Below are 17,829 nucleotides of genomic sequence, written 5' to 3' on the forward strand. Positions count from 1 at the left end.
CTTATTCTTACACCATTAGTGTAACCTTTTCACCTTGACATAATAACTTAGCTAAACATAATGAAGAAGAGAAACATAAATAAACAAAATAAGAACATAAATAAGATACAAGTTAACTAAATAAAGAAAATGAAATGAAAAGCATAAACAAGATATTAATGAAAGCAAAACTTAAGAATTACAAAAATTCTAAAAAAGATAGAGCAAGAGCAAGTTCTTGATCTGAACAACCAAGCCCCTAAATGCATGGAAAATACCTTTTTTTATAGGTGAAAATTTGAAACTATTGATTTGATGACTAATTGTTAAGTGGGTGGCCAACTCTTGACTTAGTGAAAATCCTTGTCTTTTTGTCTGAAAAAACATTATCTCTAGCATCAGAACTAGAACAACATGTACTCATGAAAGTTATAGGAAATTGTCTTATCTTTCAAGGAAAAAAATTTGAGGTCATTTGGACTTTTAGAGCTCGAGATATGGGCTGAACACTGAATAGTGTTTGGGTTGCAGGACATATTCAGACTTCTTCGTTGTTGCTATAATTCAGACTTAAAAACAGTCTTTTTAAATCTTGGACTCAACATGAAAGTTGGAGGCATATGTCGTACCAAATATATCCAAAACATTGAGGTCATTTGGACATTTAGAACTCGAGATATGACCCAATTATCGAACAATGTTCTAGTTTGGACTGCACCAACATCTCTTTTCTAAATTTGACCCTCTCTTTGTTCTTTGAATTTCAATACTTGAACTCATCAATCAATCCTTTCATTTATGTGATAGGTCTGCATTTAAGATGAACATTTACCATAAATTAAAGGCATCTTATATTATTAGGTATGTTATTATAAGACATGCTTTAGTTAAGGAGTTATTGATACTTCAAGTGTAAAATGATGATCTAAAACCTCGATAAAAATGTACTTTTAAGTACTAATCACCCTCAACCAGCTTAGTACTAGTCCCTAGTAATCAAAGCATTAAAATAGAAAAACAATTTGTAAATTCCACAAAGCAAGACATTCATCATTCAACTTCTATTAATCTATCCAGATAAATAAACTCTCATTAAATTCATATATTTGCTCTATACCTCTTCAATAAGATATTAATAAACCTTTCTTTTGTGCTCAAAATATCAACATATAGTTAGGGGGCTTTACTTGGAAGAAAAACTAATTTTTATTCTAATGTTTAAGGTTAACTTCCTTAGGTTGAGATTATTATCTTTTTTTTTTAATATATATACATATAACTTAAAACACAATACATCTTTAACCTATATAACGAGCTCTTGGCTAATGACTCCCAGACCAGTTGGTCTTAGGGCATTAGGTGTTGAGATACCCCTACGAACTTATTAACTCGGGTTGCAGATACTAATATGTAGATAGTGCAATGTTTGATTACCTTAAGCTTTTCTCTTCAACCCATGTAACAAGCGTTGGGCCAATAGCTCCCAAGTCAGTTGACTTTAGGGTATTAAGTGTTACAACACCCCTTTAGTCTTAATTGCTTAGTTTTTCTCTAACATGAAGCTTGCCCTTGGTTTTGCAACCCGTGAATTATCATAAACCAACTCCATATTTAATCTAGCCTTAATGTTGTCATTTGTCTTCCATTTCACATCCATGACGGTGTTGAAAATGTTCTCAAACACGTTCTTTTTGATGTGCATGACATCAAGGTTATGGCGAAGCAGATTGGTTTTCCAATAAGGAAGCTTCTAAAAGATACTTTGCTTTACCCAATTATAGGTCATACCAAAACCAGGAAACTTTTGCTTACCTGATTGAAGGCCAAACACAATGTCATCGTACTCTGATACAACATCATGCAATTCTTTACCAGAAAGACACAGGGATGCAACATCTTTTTCAACTCTGCCAATAAAGAAATCTTTTATGTTCTTTCTATACCTGTGATTAAGTGGTCAGAAGCGACGGTGACAGTAAAAAAAAGAAGCTTTACCTCCGTTTGCTAGTGTGAATGCCTTGTTGTTTTCTATGCAGTATGGACATACGAGTTTTCCATGCGTGCTCCAACCAGAAAGCATTCCATAAGCTGGAAAATCATTGATAGTCCACATCAAATCCGCCCTTATGAGGAAATTTTGTTTCCTCGATATATCATAAGTCAGAGCTTCGGAGGACCACAACTGCGCCAACTCATCAATCAATGGTCGAAGACAAACATCTATTTTCTGCCCCGGGCTGCTTGGACTAGGTATGATAGTAGATAAAAACATGAACTCTGTTATAACCCAATTTTGACCATTTTATCTTTATTATTATTTTATTTAATGAAAAGGATAAAAAAATTGATGAAAAAATAATGATAATGAAAAAAAAAACAAGTAAAATAAAATAAATGAAGAATGAATTAAATTTTGGGTTAAGGGCAATATGAATGGAAGTTTTGGGGTTTAAATAAACTTTGGAATTAATCTAATTAAGCTTGGAATTAATTTATTTAATCCAATTAAGGGTTTAACTGGAGGATTGATAAATTTCTAGACTTAATTAAGCTTGAAATTAAGTTAATTCATCCAATCAAGGATTTAATTGGGGAATTAATAAGTTTTGAGACTTAATTAAGCTTGGAATTAATTTAATTAATCCAGTTAAGGATTTAATTGGAGAATTGATAAGTTTGGAGACTTAATTAAGCTTGTAATTAATTTTATTAATTCAATCAGGGGTTTAATTAGAGAATTGATAAGTTTTAGACTTAATTGGACTTTGGATTTAATTAAATTAACTTATTCAGGGGCTTAATTAAAGAACTATTAAGGTTTGGGGTCCAAATTTTGAAATTAAAAATACTAGGACTACATTGGAAAGGTGCCGAAATAAAGGGGTCCAAATTTAAATTTTATCCAGGGGCTTGATTGCACGATTTCAGAATTCCAGGGACCAAATTGAAAGCAGCCTTTAGAACTAGAAAACGGGGCCGTTTTGCAGCGACTGTTCACCATCTTCTTCCTCTGCAACGGCTCTGCCATTAAAGGCAGAGACGTTTCATCCGTTGGCAGCAACGCTTACTCATTGAAGACGGCTGTTACCACCGATTCTGGCCTTATAAAAGGAAGAAATCACAGAACAAAGGGGGGGGGATTGAACGGAGAATAAACCCAGAAAAGGGAGGAAGAAATCACAGGAAAAAAAAATACCCAAGGGGGAAAGAAAACACAGAACCGAGAGTATAAATCCAGGGTTAAAGGGGAAGAAAAACCCAGGACCGGGAGGCTAAAGATCCCAAATGAAAAAAAACCAGAGAGATAAGTCCAGAAAAGGAACACTTATAGCTCAGCCTGAAGAAATGCATGTAACTCATTTCGATCCACATAATCTGGGGGCAAGTAGGATGTCATCTGAATTTCAACAAGCTATGCATTTCCAGCCAATCCCCGGTTCCAGGATCCTTAGTATAGTAGTCTTCGTCCAGAGCAGGGGAGTTCGAAAGCAGGGACAAAAGTTTTTTTTTCCTTCCTAAACACAACTCAAAGGGGAAAAAGGAAAACAGAGAAGGAAAGAAACCATTTCGCGCCTGCAGACAAAGAAAAATCCAAAGGACAGTGGAGCTACACCGGGAAACAAAAGATAAGAGCCATCGCGCCATCGTCTTCATCGCCGTTCTTCGCTGCACAGGTAAGTTTCCCTTCTCTGCATTCAATAAGTGTCAAATGCAGTGTGAAGGTAATTTAATTACCTTCACACTATTCATGCACGTGTGAATTAACTTCACGCGTGCTTCTTCTTCTTTTGCCCAGCCGGGCCACTGGCTTGGGCCAGTGGCCAGGTCGGGCTGGGCTGGGTCTGGCCCAGCCCAAAAAAAAAAAATATAGAAAAAATAAAATAAATAAAATAAAAAAAAAAAATAAAAAAATAAATAAAATGTGTATGCATAAATAAAAAATAATGTAAATTTATTGGTTTATTCACTGACGCCAGAGTCATGAATAAAAATAACGGTTTAAATTTATATTATTTTTATTCGTTGTATTTTTATTTTGTTTAGCTAGAAAAATAAAAAAAGTGTGCATGCGTAAAAAAATAAATTTATTATTTATTTATTTATTCACTGGTGCTAGAGTAGGGAATAAAATATATTGATCTAATTTTTGTCGCAGCTATGAATTTTTACCAACGCCAGAGTTGGAATTATTCGAGCTCGAATATTCACTGGCGCCAGAGTCAGGAATATTGTAGACAAATCATCACAACATAAATTAATAAATATTTAGCAATTTAAGACAAAACCAACAATGCAGTCTGCCTTAGGCAGAACGTTTAAGGGGTGATAATATCTTCCCTTTTACGTAACCAATCCCGAGTCATAGAATCTCTGTTGACCAGTTAGGGTTCCTAGTGACCATAATACTAGGTGGCGACTCCTCAAACAATACATTTTTTTCTAAAAGAACCAGATGCCAGAATCTGTTCTTTTTCCATAATTAATTTAAGAGAATTATTATTTTTAGGGCCGTCGCGATGTCGGGTGCGACAAACTCCAGCATCATAAACATTCCTGGTCGCAAGTTATAAACTGTGAGTATGAACGGCCAACAAGAATAGGAAGCAGCAAATGACCCAAATGAGTTGAATCCGTCTGTACACAACCCAAGATGCACATTTCTTGATTCAGCTGAAAAGTGAGTATGCACACTGTTAAAGCATTTCCACGCTTCGCCGTTAGAAGGATGCACCATCACACCATCAACCGCATCATGTGCTTGGTGCCATGTCATGTGCTCAGCAGTCCTTAGTGACATGAATAACCTCTGCAGTCTAGGTGTGATCGGGAAGTATCTAAGTTTTTTATATGCCACTAGAGTCGTTCCCCTTCCAATTCTGGGTTTGTAACGAGAATGCCTGCATGTCATGCACTCGGTCATCTCAACATTTTCAAGTAGTATAACATGTAGAAGTTAGGGCATATGTCAATTTTCTAGTATCCTAGACCGAGGGGTTTCATCATGGACTTCGCAGCATAGAAGTTCTCTTTCAGCCTATTCCTTTTAGGTAAAATGCTTCTCGCCCATTCAATAATTTTGTTATACTCGGCCTCACTCAACCCGTGATCTGACTTGATGGTGAACACCTATGCCATGACCGATAATTTACTGTGGTTTGTGCAGCCATCCCATACTGATTCGTCAGAATCTTTCAACAAATCAAAAAACCTAGCTGCATCTGCATTAGGTTCTTCTTCTATCATTGGACATTGACTGACATTACCTTGATTCATTCTCATTGCATCCATAACCATATTTTTGTAAGGATTAATGTTGTCATTTGCCGCCTCATGCACGTTGTTAGCACTAGAAGTTGACCCAACCACCGTTTCTCCCATTCTCCTCTTATTAACAAATACTTATCCATGTGCATACCAACACTGGTAATTCTCCGTAAAACCTTTGTGTAGAAGATGCATCATTACAACATTTGGATGCATATACTTTTTATTTTGACACTTCTTGCAAGGGCACCTAATACCGCCTCTAGTAAAATTTTCAGGAATAGATATTGCGAAATTAATAAAACCCTGAAACCCATTACAATAATCCATCCTCTGCAATCCTAGGGGTGAATCTCGATACATCAATGAACGATCATCCATGACTTATATTGAACCTCTATAAAATTATGATGACATCATATATTAATTAACTAAGTTAGGTAAATAAACTTGCAAAAATATTAGTTTACCTCGAGATTATTCAACAAACCAATCACAACTTCTCATAAATATTAAATATTCATTATCATTTATCAACGTCCATACAAATTAATAAATATAAATTTACGGCAATTAACACACCGCAATATCATTGATAAAACTTAAAACGGACCCTTTAAGCAAGCTATTAATTATTTCAAAACAACACATGTAATTCTGTAATTCCATAAAGTTTTAACAATTTATATTACAAACAAATACAATCTTACAAAATCTAAAACAAACCATAACAGGTATAAAATTAATTATACATTCATATACTACAAGTTTGTTTGAGAAATAACAATAAAACATGTACATTTACTAACAAAATACATATACTAAAAAAAAAATTGATATTTAAATGTTAAAATTTAAAAAGATAGAATTACTTATAAAAATTGATAAAATCAGTCGGCAAATCAGAGCACGAATGTTTCGAACACAAAACTTCAAGAAATATAACTTGTTGTGCTGAGATGAGGGAGATTTTTGTTTGGGGGCTGGTTGTTTGCAGATGAGAAGAGTTGTGATTAGAAAGAAGAAGGAGAAATAGGGGAGGGGAGGGTCGGCAAGCAGGGAATTATATTAACTTTTTCCATCGGTGAGTCCGTTGGCTATTCTAACGGAAAAATCGACACGTCACCGTACGGATCCGCCATTTCAAATATGTCGGTGATTTCATCGGTATTTTTAACGGTGAACCGGTCACGTCACTGTACGGGCCTGTCGTTTTGAATCCGTCAGTGATTGTGTCAGAAAAAGCCACCCCGCCAAACCTCCATGTTAGCGACCCGCCTTTTTTTTTTTTTTTAATTCTGAACTTTCCATCCGTAATTCATTCGGTAACTACGGACGGATAGTGTCCGTTGGTAGTTACCGACTGAATTACTCCGTCGGTAGTTATCGACTGAATTACGGATGAAAAAAGTTTTGTCGGTAATTTTGACCTCAAATTACCGACAGAAATATTCTGTCGGTATATCTGTTGCTATTAAATGAATTTCTAGTAGTGGGTGTCTACGCACACACACAAGGGGGGGATCACTAAAAAAACTAAGGAACATACACAAAAAAACCCTAGATACATATTTCTAACAAGAGCCACCCATTAACCCCCCCTAACAAGAGCCCTTTTGTATTTTTGCTAACTTTCCCCACGATCTCTCTCAATACATGCCTCCATCTTCCTTATCGAACTATCTTCTCCAGAAACACATGAGCCGCCAGCCTAACTTCCAAACTCTCCTCTCATAGCCTGCCATGCACAAATATACCCACAACCCTTCACCCTTCACCATCCAGCCATGAAAATCGCAAAGGAGGAACCCAAACCAACAACCCGGAAACTATTCCCGATCTAGAAAGATGATCGTTGTGATGTTGCACACGTGCAAAAATTATCTCTTTCTTTTTTAGTTGTTTTTGGAAGGGGTTTGCAATGTTTAAATCAATACCTCCACTTCAATTTTTATTTTTATCTTTATTATCTCTTTATCTTCTTTCCTTTTTTGGATTATTTTTTCAATTTTTATTTTTAAATATCAACGTGTATGAAAAGCATAAAAGTTGATTTTTTAATGAAATAGCTTAAAATTGGACAAATCACATCAAAAATGCATTTTTTGGAAATATTTGCATTTTAAATAAAATATCTGATAAAAGAGGGTCAAAATTAGATTACATCAAATAACAATGGTTTTTTTTAAATAATTTATAAAATTATTATTTTTTTATTTCATGTTCTTAACAAAAAAAAGTTAAGTGCAATTATTAATTTTTTATTAAAAATCCAGAAAGTGTTATCCAGAATTGAGAAAAGAAAAAACATTTTTCTTTGTAAAAACTTCAATTTTTTCTTTGAGAGGAAACCATTTTTTATTAAATAATTTTTTAAAATATAAACAAACATTAAAAAATTTAAAAAATAATTTTGAGAAGAGTGTTTTCCATGAAATATAGCGCTCCTTGGGACGATTACGGTTTTGCATCAAGTACTGTGAGAGGAAGAGAAGGCAAAATAATTGAGAGAAAGGAGCCAAAAGTGACGGAAAGTGGCGTTAAATTCGGCAATCTTAAAAGCATGAGACCGAAAGAAAGGCAATGACGACAAGAAATAATAGGACGCTTTTCTGACGTTTTCCCACACTGTTTTGCCAAGGTCACAAATTACCATACACATGACGTTCTTTATTTATATCATTGAGAGAGAGAGAAAAAAGGAAGATGGTAATTGTATTTAAATGTTTTTTTTTTAAAAAAAAAAACGTAAAGTGAAATAATTTATAATCAAAATTTAGGGTAAGGATAATTTTAAATGATGAGTTTGTTTGTCATTGTAATACTAGTTGTTTTTAAAAAATATTTTTATTTGTCATCACAAATTATACATTTTAAATTTTTACAAAAATATTTTTCAATCATATTTAATTAAGTGGTCCAGCTAGAGACATGAACAATCATAAATAATTATGTGATGATATCCTTCCAACGAGATAAGAGAATTTATGTTCTTATTTATTATTCTAATACTCTCTTTTCCTTTTTTTAATTTTTTAATTAAATATTAATTAAAGAATATTAATTTAAAGATATAAATTAAATATTAATTAAAGAAATAATTAGAAAATAAAATAGAAGTACGAAAAATGAGTAATAATCCCCAGTACAAACTGGTACGATTCAATTCAAAATTTTATTCATTCGGGTTTGATTGTGTCATAAAATAATACCATGTCGGCAAAAAAAAAAAAAAAGAAGAAAAGAAAGCGTGCTATTATTTATTATCTTCATTCTCTTATTTTCTCTCTAGTTCTCATGCTTTTAACACTGGAAAATCTAATGCTTCTTTAGGTCACTACTTTTGCCTACTTTCTCTCAATTATCTTATCATATCTTCCTTTAAAAGTACTTGATGCAGAGCAGTAATAGTGTAAATGCTATGTGGTTTTGCCTGTTTAGATCCTTTTTATTTTTATTTTTCAATTTTTTTTTTTAAATTAATGTGTTTTATATATATATATATATATATATATATATATATATATATATATATTTTTTTTCAGATTATCTTGGGCGTGGCCCTTCAACCTTTCTCTAGACTAAGTCTATGTTTCCTCTAAGGCTCATTCGAGCTCTCTAAGTTAGGTTCTCTTTATCATATATTCACGCTTCACGTGAGGGATGTTAGAATCCCACATTAAAGAACACAATATTATTAAGTCCCTTGGAAATCTTCACTGCCATGAGAATGAGATTAATAAACACACAAAAAAAATAAAAAAAATGATGGTAGTAATATTCGGCAATGTCTGAGAATTATTTAATTAATTTATTTCAGCATCTCAAGCCAGAAGATAATATTTCGACGATGTCTAAGAATTAGTTAATTAATTTCCTTCAGCATCTCAAATCAGAAGATAATATTTCGACATTGTCTAAGAAATATTTAATTAATTTCCTTCAGCACCTCAAGTCAGAAGATAATATTTCAACAATGTCTAAGAATTATTTAATTAATTTCCTTCAGCATCTCAAGCAGAAGATAATATTTCGACAATGTCTAAGAATTATTTAATTAATTTCTTTCAGCATCTCAAGTCAAAGAATTAGTTAAAATTTTGATTTATAAAACTAGTTCTGGAAATAGGCTTGCTGTAAGGAGAAAAAAGAAAGAAGGAAAGAAAGAAATAGCCATTGTTGACCCCAATTAAAAAACAATTGATGGGAAGAAACAATGAAGATGATGATACCATGATAACAAATTTAAAGAAAATTATAGAACACTGATAAGACTTTATACATGTAATTTATAAGCAATTGGAAACCCTACAGAACACATTCACTCTGTTGACTTACTTTCATGACAAGTAATCCCTATTCGATCAACCATATATATAACACCAGGAAGGGATAAGACCTGTCAGTATTTATTTAACCACAATTTCTTGAAGAAAGCAGATGCTAATCCAATCTTGTTGCACGACCTGCTGAAAGTTCAAACCATGGATGTCCACTTCAAAGCTCAATATGGAGACAATCTCAAGTGGGAATAAAAATATATCAAAGCCTGTGTCTTATAGGGAGAGTCGCGTGGTGTTGTGCTGGACCACTATCTGGATCGTGCTTAGTCAACTCCTCGAATAGCATTGCAAATCTTTCCATAACTGGTGCACGTAAGGAGATCAGAACCATGACTCCACGCTCTCCTTTCTTGTTTCTATAGGGTAAGTAATAGGTTCCAGAATTATTAATGTCATCAGGCATGGCCTTAGATGGTCCGGTATAAACTGGCTTACCCCAGCCATAATCCACCTGATCGAACCCAACACTTGTTAAATCTGACACAACATATGACTGTAACCCCTTGGGCAGGCCCTTGGTAATCTCTATGAAATCGGCCAACGATCTTATGTACTCCTCAGTGATCTTGTTCTTGGCATGCCTTATCAGCTCCAGAGCATACCCTAATGAGTTCAAACAAAGCTTCCTAGCACTGGTTATAGCTGCTGGCAATGCCAGCACGTTACCATAATAACCCTTTGGTAACGGAGGGTTGAATTTGGAACGTGCATTGACGAGCATACAAATGCGCATCTCCTCATTAGGGTTTGCTTGAGATGCTATGGCATGGCATCTCCATAAGCATGCGGTTATTATTTCAAACTTGGAACATGGGTGTAAATGAGGAGGAATCCATTTACGAATGTTGGATAATTCTTTAGGGCCGATGATGAAACAGCGGTGGGCTGCGCCGTCAGTTCTACCGCGAAATTCAGGAACGTTGAGCTCGCTAGGATCCACAGCAAGATCATGATGATCGCCATATTCGTTGTGTATGCAAGTAACACGAGGTGGATTCCTGGCACAAAGGAGTTCTCTTTGCCACACAGGTAGAATTGAAGGGGCTTGAGCACCTCGTGAGATCTCACCTATGGCACTCAATAGCTGAACTAGGCCAATTGCATCACTCATTGGGTGATTAAGACGGAAGCCAAGTATAAAACCACCACACTTCAAGCGTGTTATCTATCAAAATACATTAAGAAAATCACTAGTATTTTATTATAATGTGATTACTGGAGTGTAATATAGCACAATGTCAACAAACAATAAACATTTTATTTTCTGTTAAATTACATAAATATTATATACGAACACTAGCTGAGATTTGACAAATCTTGTGATGGGGGAGCGGCCGGGGGCAAAGATCTTTTTCTTGCTAGTGTGATAATATAAATTTGATTTATATATTTGAATCCAAAAATAAGTCAAACTAAGAAAAAATGGATTAGCTGTCATTTTCTTCGATGTGAGAACACACCGAATTAGTGGATATATCTTAGGATACGTAACGTATCACATAAAGATTAAAGAAGAACGATAAAACAAGAAAAGGTCAGAGGAAAAAAAAATAGAAAGGAGAAAAGAACAGAATGCCGTCAAGAAGAAGGAAAAGAGAACAGAGAGGATGATTGCATGCTGTGAAGCCATCGAAGAATGGATTTTTGAAATTAGAATAATTTCAGTTAAAAAATAATATAAATTATAGTTTGAAATAATATAATAATTTAAGTTATTGGGTTAAAATGATTTATTGATATGATATTAAAGTCTTGATGACCAAGCGATCACGAGTTAAAATTTAATATTTTTTTTATTTGATAAAAATTAAGCATAATATAAATTTTAAATTTAAAAAGATTTTAATTGGGAGATATATTAAAAAATAATATAAAATTATATTTTAAGATCTAATTTAATAATTTAAACTATTTATTAAATTGAAATGATTTTTTTAACGTTTTCTGAGGTCACTCTTCCCCACGTCAAGTCTCTCATCTGAAAATAGATATATTAAAACGATGAAAAACTAGCCTTACCAAGGATATTATCACTTGCTGGGAGCATAGAAAAAAGGGATTGATAGGATATGTTTAGAGGAAATCAGCTAATTGATGGGATGGGCTCGGTGGGAGTGTATTGGATCCATGGCGAGCCATGTCCCCTCCTTGTCCCTTGAGACTCCGGTACTAATGGTATTACTATTTAGGGATGTCATATATAGTCTCACCATAAATGAGATATTTTGAGTTTGAGTCTGTTTGGTGCCGAAATGTTTTTATATGAGTAGAAGGCAGTGAAAACTGAGGAATTCAGTATACTCATACAAAGTCTAATATTTTTATATATATATGATTTTGAGATTTATAATTTATTTTATAGATTTAATTTCATGGCGTTTTAATTTATGAGTGCATATTATTTAAGATTTTAATAATGATATTTTAAAAAAGATATCAAGATTTAATCTAAGTATGTAGGTGGATGAAAACCTCCATCTAACCTAACTTGGGTGGTGGGTATTAAAAAAACCCACCTAGGTTCAGTCCTATCCAACTATTTGCCCAGAACCAAAAAAAAAAATTATTGCATGCTAAAAGAACCCAGGTGCCAAAAAAATAATTAGAAAGGGAAATATAAAGATTACTCAACGTTTACCCCAATAGCAACAGAACTTGTCATCAAATTTTCTAACCTAGCCATTTCCCAAGAAAAGAAGAGGAAGAAAAAAGGCAACACTACCTTGTTTATAATAATAGATAAGTACCTGAATGATCAGCAACGGGGTATTGATGATTCCTGCTGACCCTGGGACATTGTAAAGAAGTTCCTCAGCACAAGGGAACGGAGGCTGAATTGGATCACCAAACTGCTCAAGTGTGCCATCAGCATCAGCTTCAATGAACAAGACACCCTCTCCTGTACAATCTACTACAAGCTTGTTTTCTGGCTCCTGTCTAATCCTCCCCGCGTAAGGATAATAATACACAAGTGCCTGTGCAATTCCCTCTCTTATTACCTTCACAGGATCTTTCCCTTGCATGGACGGGTTGTGTGCATAAAAGTTGTAATGTGGTGATTGAAATTGTAGGTATAGTTGGCGATCGATATCAGAAAGTGGTTTTAGATTCATGGGGTGTGGGTTTAGCTGGTGCAACCAGTTCTGGCTCGCACCTTCGCACATTAAATGCTAAGGAAGTAGGAGGTGGCATGGCAAAGAAACAGCCAGAAATCAAACGGTACTGGCTATGGCACCGAGGCTGGAGTACTCGAGAATATGCGGGCTCAAAATGGGATGCGTGCTCTTCCATATTTGTCCAAATTTATAGTAATATTTGCTGTCGTCAGTAGGTGAACGAAAGCAATGCTTAAGCATATTGTTAATGCAGTGATTAGGATGTAAAGTGACTTTTCGTTCAGTGACGTGTTTAACTTGTGTATCCAATCCACATAATCATTTTAAATAATTTCCGAGGTCAAGTAGGTGAATTTATCCTTCGGTCCCTTTTTTATTTACTTAATTACTCAAAGAATCTTCATTGCTCTTTAGTATGGATTTTTTTTTTTTTAAGATTTATGGAAGAAAATATTTTTTATCATAAATGAAAATTTTAAATTAAAATGGTAATGGAGATCCTTTAAAGTAGAGATGGATGAACGAAGGCCTTCTAATCTTCATACCCACATCTGCTTCTATTGAAAGCAATTTTTAATTTTTCTTGATCATTGTCTAAATTTTCTTCAGGACGTACAGGTGAGGATTCTTTCTTTATAAAAAAGCTTAGAAGACTCAGCTCTCCACTACCCATATCTTTTCTCTCAATTATTGATATGCTAAAACAAATTCAATTATGACTAGTCCAGCCCTTTAAAAACTGAAATTAAACTCGCTATATTATAGCTGAACCAATAATCTATATAAAGTCAAAGAAAAACTGTAATTTCAATCCAGTTATACTTAATAAAAAACAAAATATTTTATTTTAATTAGACTTATTACGGGTTCAATTCAAAAAAATTAGGTGGTCATGGCAGCAAATTTCTTGTTGTACCGACTGGTCCAACATGGGGTTAAAAAACACAAGTTTATATAAACCGTATAGTTGAAAATAACATAATGATTTAGGTTGGCCTTAGCTAACCTTTTCTATTTATATTTGTGTGGCAGAACACGACAGTAATCGTAAGGATTACAACATTGGAATAATCCTACATTAATTTTCTATTCAGAGATGTACATGCCATACATTCTATAATATGCCCCCTTAAGCTAAGGGTGGAGGATCGACCCGAAGCTTGAGCCTGAAAGCAGCAAAAGACGCAATGGAAAGTGGTTTGATGAAGACATCAACAAGTTGATCTCGAGAAGGGATAAAGCGAATCTGAATTTCCTTCTTCGCAACCCGGTCGTGGACAAAATGATAATCTACCTCAACATGCTTAGTACAACAAGCATGAAAGAAAGGATTCGCTGAAAGATAGGTCGTACCAAGATTATCACACCAAATGGTAGGAGCAGAGATGGAGGGAACCTGTAGATCTGTTAACAAATATTGAAGCCAGATGACCTCAGCAATACCATCTACAAAGCCTTTATACTCAACCTCAGTGGAGGAGCGGACAACTGTACATTGTTTGTCGGATTTTCATGAAATCGGTGTCTGACCAAAGAAAACAAGACAACCACCCGTAGGCTTGCAATCATCAACATTACTAGCCCAATCTGCATATGTAAAACCATGAAGAGCAAAAGAGGTACCTCGAGTGATATGAAAACCATAGCATGCTGTTCCTTTAAGGTAGCGGAGCATACATTTAACAACAGCCCAACGGGAATATGTAGGAGCATGCGTTTAACAACAGCCCAACGGGAATATGTAGGTGCATGTATGAACTGACAGACTCTGTTAACAGCAAAGCAGATATCTGGGCAAGTGAAGGTAAGATACTGAAGAGCACCCACGATTTGATGAAATCGTGTGGGATAAAAGAATGGATGATGCGGCTGTATAGCAAGTTTGGAAGGAGAGATCGGAGTATCAACGGGTTTGAAAAAAGTCATACTAGCCTGAGTGAGGATGTTAAGAATATATTTGTGTTGGCGGAACATCAGACCCATACCTGTAGACTGAACTTCAATACCTAGAAAGTAGTAAACATCACCTAAGTCATGAAACTTGAATTCTAAGCTTAGTAACTGGATTAAGGGATGAAGCATGGTAGAGTTGCTGCCCGTAAGAAAAATATCATCAATGTATACTAGTAGATAAAAGATATTAGTACCATCAGATAAGATAAACAGGGAGGTGTCAACCTTGGAGGCAAGGAAACCAATGGAGAGTAAAATATCACTCAGACGGGTGTACTATGCCCTTGGTGCTTGTTTTAAACCATATAATGACTTGTGCAATCTGTGCACATGAGATGGAAGAGTAGGGTCAACAAAACCTGGAGGTTGCTTCATGTAGACTTCAATAAGAACACCATTGATATAGGCCTTATGAATATCGAGCTGATGAATCTTCCAATTACGTGAAACCACAATGAAAAAGACTAATTGATGGTGGCCTGCTTAATAACTAGGCTAAAAGTTTCATAATAATCAATGCCTTTCTGCTGGGTAAAGCCTCTAGCAACTAGATGGGCTTTATAACATTCTATGTTGGCATCAACATGATGTTTGATCCAATATACCCATCAACTGCCAACAATATTCATCGAAGGATGAAAGGGCACAAGGGACCAAGTGTGATTGGAATGCAATGCCTTAATCTCATCACACATAGCATCATGCCAAACAACATATTTATTTGCATCAAAGAATGCAATAGGTTTAGAGGAAAGAGATAGCAATACCCGGGTGGTAGTTGTGTCAGCTACAACAGAGGCCACCATATTTGTAGTTTTAGGTTGTCGCGATCTAAAGACCATAGGGTGGCGGCTGAGCAACGGTGGTGACGCAAGAGAGGTTGGTGCCACGGAAGTGTCCTGCTACAGTGGATAAGTGGACAGATCAACCACTAGATTCAGACTAGGTGAAAAAGCCAGGGAAGAAGTTGTCGCAAGTAGAGGGCTGGCAGCATCAACAGTGTCACACATGTGCGGTGTCGCGACGAAAACATCCACCTTTAAATTTTTATCTAAATATGGCAAATATGGGGAGACAAGGAATTCTTGTTTTCTATTAGTGGAAAATTAGAATGGGAGTCGCCACCTAGTATTTTGGTCACTTGGAACCCTAACTGGTCTCAGCGATCGGGTACGAAGAAAAATTGCGTCATGGGAAGGTATTAGCACCCCAAATATGCCCTACCTAAGGCAGATTGTATTGTTTTATTGTCTGATAAAAACCTAATATCTTGTTATGTTTTTCAATTGTTTGATCTATCTATTGTTTAAGAAAAGTCCTCCTCGGTAAGGAGATCCTTATCTGATCTGGTAAAACCTAAATGTTCTGACGTCAACAAAATAATTTAATATCCAGAATATGTCTTTACGTATAAGGTCGTAACCCCAGATATTAAAAGAAACAAAATATTTTTCTTGTTGGAATTTTGAAATATTGGTCAGTTCTCGCGACTTCAATAAATTGGTTATTAAAGCCAAAATGCATGCTAAAACTTTTTTTTTTTTTTTTATGAAGATATAATATGATTTTTTTTATTATATATTTTTTTAAAGACTTGGCCGTATCCACGAAAACAAAAACATTTTTTTTTTATGTTTTTGACACAAACCAGATATTTCAATATTGGATTTGTATCTTTACAGTATAAAAATACAAACCAATATTGATAAAAAAGAAGTAAAATATTTTGCGGAAAATCACAGATTTTTTAAAATAATTTTTGGAAATTTTTTTTTTCCGGGCTGGGCCAGCTGGTTTAGACCAGCAAGCGTGCGTGAGTAATTCACCCATGCTTGCTACAGTGCAGATGTAATTAATCTTCAAGTGCACAGTGTTTGTGCATTATCTGCAAAGTTGGAGATGTTTACCTAGAAGCAAGACGAAAGCAACGACATGCTTTGGACCTCTTTCCTCCCCTTTCATTTGTTTTTCTTTTGGTTCCTCTGATTCTCCCTTTTTTTTTTTGTTTATGTTTGTAGTTCTTCTTGCGGTCTCTTCCCTTTTGTCTCTGTCTTCTCCCTCACTATTCTTTTTCCTTCTTTCTCCGACTACTCTCTATTTTTTACGTTTCTCTCCTCCTCTGTTCTCCTCGTGTTCTTTCTACCCCTGCTCTCTCTTACTCTTCTTCTTTCTCCTCTCTTGATCTCCTTACTGTCTCGTTATTTTCTTTCCTTCTTTTTTTCTTCTCCTACTGTCTTTTTTTCTTTATCTGTCATTCCCCTCTGGTTCCCCCCCCATTTCAGTCTTTTTCTCCTGCTTTTATAGGCCAAAGACAGCCTTGTGCTGGTAACGGTCGGCTAGTAATCTGCATGTAGAGGGATCACAACCTTAAAGCATGCTCCCTAATGAACGCCATGCTACAGAAAATGCCTCAGCCTTTACGGCTAAAAAACGGCTGCATGGAAGAGATAATGAATAGTGTCCATGAAACGGTGCCGTTCCAAAATTGAATTAGATACTTCTGATTTGGTCATTGAATTTGTTTGCAATTTTGTAATCAAGCCCCCCGAAAAATATTGTAATTGGATCCTTCATTTTAGCACCTTTTCCGGTTTGGTCCTTGGTTTTGGATTGTTTCAATTAAGTCCCTAATTGGCCATCAAACTTCAATAATTATGCAATTAAGCCCCTGATTTGACTAAATCAACTCTTCAAAATTATAATTGGACCATAGAACTTTAATTTCTTCAATAAAAGCCTAAATTGACTTAAAAGATAAATTTTCTTGCAATCAAACCTCTATAAATCCAATTAAACCATGGATAAAATTTAATTGAGTCCATAAACATCTTATTTTGAACTTTTCTTTCTCAAATTGAATTTTTCTTGTCCTAAGGCTCTTATTAGTATAATATACTGACAAATTTAACCTTTTTTGCATTTTTTGAACTCCTAAAACAATTTTGACTTTCTTCAGCATTCCAAACATCCTTTTCTTGCTTCTATTATTTTTTTAGATTTATTTTGAATATATATTTTTTATTTTTTTTGTATTTTCTTATTTTTTATGTGGGAACCAAAAATAGATAACAACAAATAGGGCTGACAGCAGAGACGAAGTCTGCAGTAGATGGGTGACTGGCAAAATAAGGGGAAGCAGAGGAGGAACCAAAGGATGTCCAGTGCTACCAGAG

General features: G+C 34.9%; 1 pseudogene; it reads right to left on the reverse strand.

Annotated features, from left to right (window-relative positions):
• Positions 1 to 9,450: 9,450 nt before the first annotated feature.
• LOC118035321 (benzyl alcohol O-benzoyltransferase-like) lies at positions 9,451 to 12,848 on the reverse strand (annotated as a pseudogene).
• Positions 12,849 to 17,829: the final 4,981 nt, after the last annotated feature.

Source organism: Populus alba, chromosome 1 (assembly GCF_005239225.2).
Source record: "Populus alba chromosome 1, ASM523922v2, whole genome shotgun sequence".
Taxonomy (NCBI): domain Eukaryota; kingdom Viridiplantae; phylum Streptophyta; class Magnoliopsida; order Malpighiales; family Salicaceae; genus Populus; species Populus alba.